Raw genomic sequence first — 6,536 nt, 5'->3', positions numbered from 1 at the left:
GAATCAATCCGATTACAAATCGCTTAAGTCGTTTCCGAGAAAAACGAAAATTACATATTCCATCCGCACAAGTCACTTCCAGAATGACCCAACCTAAAAATAATCTATATCTCGGAAACGGTGAGAGCTAGATAGACAAAACCAGTATAGAATTGTAGATATTATTATTGGCCTTTCAAATGAATCAATCCGATTACAAATCGCTTAAGTCGTTTCCGAGAAAAACGAAAATTACATATTCCATCCGCACAAGTCACTTCCAGAATGACCCAACCTAAAAATAATCTATATCTCGGAAACGGTGAGAGCTAGATAGACAAAACCAGTATGGAATTGTAGATATTATTATTGGCTTTCAAATGAATCAATCCGATTGCAAATCGGTTTAAGTCGTTTCCGAGAAAATCGAAAATTACATATTTCATCCGCACAAGTCACTTCCAGAATGACCCAACCTAAAAATAATCTATATCTCGGAAACGGTGAGAGCTAGATAGACAAAACCAGTATGGAATTGTAGATATTTTTATTGGCTTTCAAATGAATCAATCCGATTGCAAATCGGTTAAGTTGTTTCCGAGAAAAACGAAAATTACATATTCCATCCGCACAATTCACTTCCAGAATGACCCAACCTAAAAATAATCTATATCTCGGAAACTATGAGTGCTAGGTAGACAAAACCAGTATGGAATTGTAGATATTATTATTGGCTTTCAAATGAATCAATCTGATTACAAATCGCTTAAGTCGTTTCCGAGAAAAACGAAAATTACATATTCCATCCGCACAAGTCACTTCCAGAATGACCCAACATAAAATTATTCTATATCTCCCAAACTGTGAGTGCTAGGTAGACAAAACCAGTATGGAATTGTAGATATTATTATTGGCTTTCAAATGAATCAATCCGATTGCAAATCGGTTAAGTTTTTTTTCGAGAAAAACGAAAATTACATATTCCATTCGCACAAGTCACTTCCAGAATGACCCAATCTAAAAATAATCTATATCTCGGAAACGGTAAGAGTTAGGTAGACAAAACCAGTATTGAATTGTAGATATTATTATTGGCTTTCAAATGACTCAATCCGATTACAAATCGCTTAAGTCGTTTCCGAGAAAAACGAAAATTACATATTCCATCCGCACAAGTCACTTCCAGAATGACCCAACCTAAAAATAATCTATATCTCGGAAACGGTTAGAACTAGGTAGATAAAACCAGTATGGAATTGTAGATATTATTATTGGCTTTCAAATGAATCAATCCGATTGCAAATTGGTTAAGTCGTTTCCGAGAAAAACGAAAATTACATATTCCATCCGCACAAGTCACTTCCAGAATGACCCAACATAAAATTATTCTATATCTCGGAAACTGTGAGTGCTAGGTAGACAAAACCAGTATGGAATTGTAGATATTATTATTGGCTTTCAAATGAATCAATCCGATTGCAAATCGGTTAAGTTGTTTTCGAGAAAAACGAAAATTACATATTCCATCCGCACAAGTCACTTCCAGAATGACCCAACCTAAAAATAATCTATATCTCGGAAACTATGAGTGCTAGGTAGACAAAACCAGTATGGAATTGTAGATATTATTATTGGCTTTCAAATGAATCAATCTGATTACAAATCGCTTAAGTCGTTTCCGAGAAAAACGAAAATTACATATTCCATCCGCACAAGTCACTTCCAGAATGACCCAACATAAAATTATTCTATATCTCGGAAACTGTGAGTGCTAGGTAGACAAAACCAGTATGGAATTGTAGATATTATTATTGGCTTTCAAATGAATCAATCCGATTGCAAATCGGTTAAGTTGTTTTCGAGAAAAACGAAAATTACATATTCCATCCGCACAAGTCACTTCCAGAATGACCCAACCTAAAAATAATCTATATCTCGGAAACTATGAGTGCTAGGTAGACAAAACCAGTATGGAATTGTAGATATTATTATTGGCTTTTAAATGAATCAATCCGATTACAAATCGCTTGAGTCGTTTCCGAAAAACGAAAATTACATATTCCATCCGCGCAAGTCACTTCCAGAATGACCCAACCTAAAAATAATCTATATCTCGGAAACGGTTAGAGCTAGGTAGATAAAACCAGTATGGAATTGTAGATATTATTATTGGCTTTCAAATGAATCAATCCGATTGCAAATCGCTTAAGTCGTTTCCGAGAAAAACGAAAATTACACATCCGCACAAGTCGCTTCCAGAATTAACCATCGTAAAATTATTCTATATCTCGGAAACGGTGAGAGCTAGATAGACAAAACCAGTATGGAATTGTAGATATTATTATTGGCTTTCAAATGAATCAATCCGATTGCAAATCGGATAAGTCGTTTCCGAGAAAATCGAAAATTACATATTTCATCCGCACAAGTCACTTCCAGAATGACCCAACCTAAAAATAATCTATATCTCGGAAACGGCGAGAGCTAGGTAGACAAAACCAGTATGGAATTGTAGATATTATTATTGGCTTTCAAAAGAATCAATCCGATTGCAAATCGGTTAAGTTGTTTTCGAGAAAAACGAAAATTACATATTCCATCCGCACAAGTCACTTCCAGAATGACCCAACATAAAATTATTCTATATCTCGGAAACTGTGAGTGCTAGGTAGACAAAACCAGTATGGAATTGTAGATATTTTTATTGGCTTTCAAATGAATCAATCCGATTGCAAATCGGTTAAGTTGTTTTCGAGAAAAATGAAAATTACACATCCGCACAAGTCACTTCCAGAATGACCCAACCTAAAAATAATCTATATCTCGGAAACGGTGAGAGCTAGATAGACAAAACCAGTATGGAATTGTAGATATTATTATTGGCTTTCAAATGAATCAATCCGATTACAAATCGGTTAAGTTGTTTAAGAGAAAAACAAAAATTACAAATTCCATCCGCACAAGTCACTTCCAGAATGACCCAACCTAAAAATAATCTATATCTCGGAAACGGTGAGAGCTAGATAGACAAAACCAGTATGGAATTGTAGATATTATTATTGGCTTTCAAATGAATCAATCCGATTGCAAATCGGTTAAGTCGTTTCCGAGAAAATCGAAAATTACATATTTCATCCGCACAAGTCACTTCCAGAATGACCCAACATAAAATTATTCTATATCTCGGAAACTGTGAGTGCTAGGTAGACAAAACCAGTATGGAATTGTAGATATTATTATTGGCTTTCAAATGAATCAATCCGATTGCAAATCGGTTAAGTTGTTTTCGAGAAAAACGAAAATTACATATTCCATCCGCACAAGTCACTTCCAGAATGACCCAACCTAAAAATAATCTATATCTCGGAAACTATGAGTGCTAGGTAGACAAAACCAGTATGGAATTGTAGATATTATTATTGGCTTTCAAATGAATCAATCCGATTACAAATCGCTTAAGTCGTTTCCGAGAAAAACGAAAATTACATATTCCATCCCCGCAAGTCACTTCCAGAATGACCCAACCTAAAAATAATCTATATCTCGGAAACGGTTAGAGCTAGGTAGATAAAACCAGTATGGAATTGTAGATATTATTATTGGCTTTCAAATGAATCAACCCGATTGCAAATCGCTTAAGTCGTTTCCGAGAAAAACGAAAATTACACATCCGCACAAGTCGCTTCCAGAATTAACCAACATAAAATTATTCTATATCTCGGAAACGGTGAGAGCTAGATAGACAAAACCAGTATAGAATTGTAGATATTATTATTGGCTTTCAAATGAATCAATCCGATTACAAATCGCTTAAGTCGTTTCCGAGAAAAACGAAAATTACATATTCCATCCGCACAAGTCACTTCCAGAATGACCCAACCTAAAAATAATCTATATCTCGGAAACGGTGAGAGCTAGATAGACAAAACCAGTATAGAATTGTAGATATTATTATTGGCTTTCAAATGAATCAATCCGATTACAAATCGCTTAAGTCGTTTCCGAGAAAAACGAAAATTACATATTCCATCCGCACAAGTCACTTCCAGAATGACCCAACCTAAAAATAATCTATATCTCGGAAACGGTGAGAGCTAGATAGACAAAACCAGTATGGAATTGTAGATATTATTATTGGCTTTCAAATGAATCAATCCGATTGCAAATCGGTTAAGTCGTTTCCGAGAAAATCGAAAATTACATATTTCATCCGCACAAGTCACTTCCAGAATGACCCAACCTAAAAATAATCTATATCTCGGAAACGGTGAGAGCTAGATAGACAAAACCAGTATGGAATTGTAGATATTTTTATTGGCTTTCAAATGAATCAATCCGATTGCAAATCGGTTAAGTTGTTTCCGAGAAAAACGAAAATTACATATTCCATCCGCACAAGTCACTTCCAGAATGAACCAACATAAAATTATTCCATATCTCGGAAACCGTGAGTGCTAGGTAGACAAAACCAGTATGGAATTGTAGATATTATTATTGGCTTTCAAATGAATCAATCCGATTGCAAATCGGTTAAGTTGTTTTCGAGAAAAACGAAAATTACATATTCCATCCGCACAAGTCACTTCCAGAATGACCCAACCTAAAAATAATCTATATCTCGGAAACTATGAGTGCTAGGTAGACAAAACCAGTATGGAATTGTAGATATTATTATTGGCTTTCAAATGAATCAATCTGATTACAAATCGCTTAAGTCGTTTCCGAGAAAAACGAAAATTACATATTCCATCCGCACAAGTCACTTCCAGAATGACCCAACATAAAATTATTCTATATCTCCCAAACTGTGAGTGCTAGGTAGACAAAACCAGTATGGAATTGTAGATATTATTATTGGCTTTCAAATGAATCAATCCGATTGCAAATCGGTTAAGTTTTTTTTCGAGAAAAACGAAAATTACATATTCCATTCGCACAAGTCACTTCCAGAATGACCCAATCTAAAATTAATCTATATCTCGGAAACGGTAAGAGTTAGGTAGACAAAACCAGTATTGAATTGTAGATATTATTATTGGCTTTCAAATGACTCAATCCGATTACAAATCGCTTAAGTCGTTTCCGAGAAAAACGAAAATTACATATTCCATCCGCACAAGTCACTTCCAGAATGACCCAACCTAAAAATAATCTATATCTCGGAAACGGTTAGAACTAGGTAGATAAAACCAGTATGGAATTGTAGATATTATTATTGGCTTTCAAATGAATCAATCCGATTGCAAATTGGTTAAGTCGTTTCCGAGAAAAACGAAAATTACATATTCCATCCGCACAAGTCACTTCCAGAATGACCCAACATAAAATTATTCTATATCTCGGAAACTGTGAGTGCTAGGTAGACAAAACCAGTATGGAATTGTAGATATTATTATTGGCTTTCAAATGAATCAATCCGATTGCAAATCGGTTAAGTTGTTTTCGAGAAAAACGAAAATTACATATTCCATCCGCACAAGTCACTTCCAGAATGACCCAACCTAAAAATAATCTATATCTCGGAAACTATGAGTGCTAGGTAGACAAAACCAGTATGGAATTGTAGATATTATTATTGGCTTTCAAATGAATCAATCTGATTACAAATCGCTTAAGTCGTTTCCGAGAAAAACGAAAATTACATATTCCATCCGCACAAGTCACTTCCAGAATGACCCAACATAAAATTATTCTATATCTCGGAAACTGTGAGTGCTAGGTAGACAAAACCAGTATGGAATTGTAGATATTATTATTGGCTTTCAAATGAATCAATCCGATTGCAAATCGGTTAAGTTGTTTTCGAGAAAAACGAAAATTACATATTCCATCCGCACAAGTCACTTCCAGAATGACCCAACCTAAAAATAATCTATATCTCGGAAACTATGAGTGCTAGGTAGACAAAACCAGTATGGAATTGTAGATATTATTATTGGCTTTTAAATGAATCAATCCGATTACAAATCGCTTGAGTCGTTTCCGAAAAACGAAAATTACATATTCCATCCGCGCAAGTCACTTCCAGAATGACCCAACCTAAAAATAATCTATATCTCGGAAACGGTTAGAGCTAGGTAGATAAAACCAGTATGGAATTGTAGATATTATTATTGGCTTTCAAATGAATCAATCCGATTGCAAATCGCTTAAGTCGTTTCCGAGAAAAACGAAAATTACACATCCGCACAAGTCGCTTCCAGAATTAACCATCGTAAAATTATTCTATATCTCGGAAACGGTGAGAGCTAGATAGACAAAACCAGTATGGAATTGTAGATATTATTATTGGCTTTCAAATGAATCAATCCGATTGCAAATCGGTTAAGTCGTTTCCGAGAAAATCGAAAATTACATATTTCATCCGCACAAGTCACTTCCAGAATGACCCAACCTAAAAATAATCTATATCTCGGAAACGGCGAGAGCTAGATAGACAAAACCAGTATGGAATTGTAGATATTATTATTGGCTTTCAAAAGAATCAATCCGATTGCAAATCGGTTAAGTTGTTTTCGAGAAAAACGAAAATTACATATTCCATCCGCACAAGTCAC

This window comes from Stomoxys calcitrans, chromosome 5, assembly GCF_963082655.1.
Source record: "Stomoxys calcitrans chromosome 5, idStoCalc2.1, whole genome shotgun sequence".
Taxonomy (NCBI): domain Eukaryota; kingdom Metazoa; phylum Arthropoda; class Insecta; order Diptera; family Muscidae; genus Stomoxys; species Stomoxys calcitrans.
The sequence above is the reverse complement of the archived record's forward strand: the minus strand, read 5'-3'. Positions refer to the sequence as shown.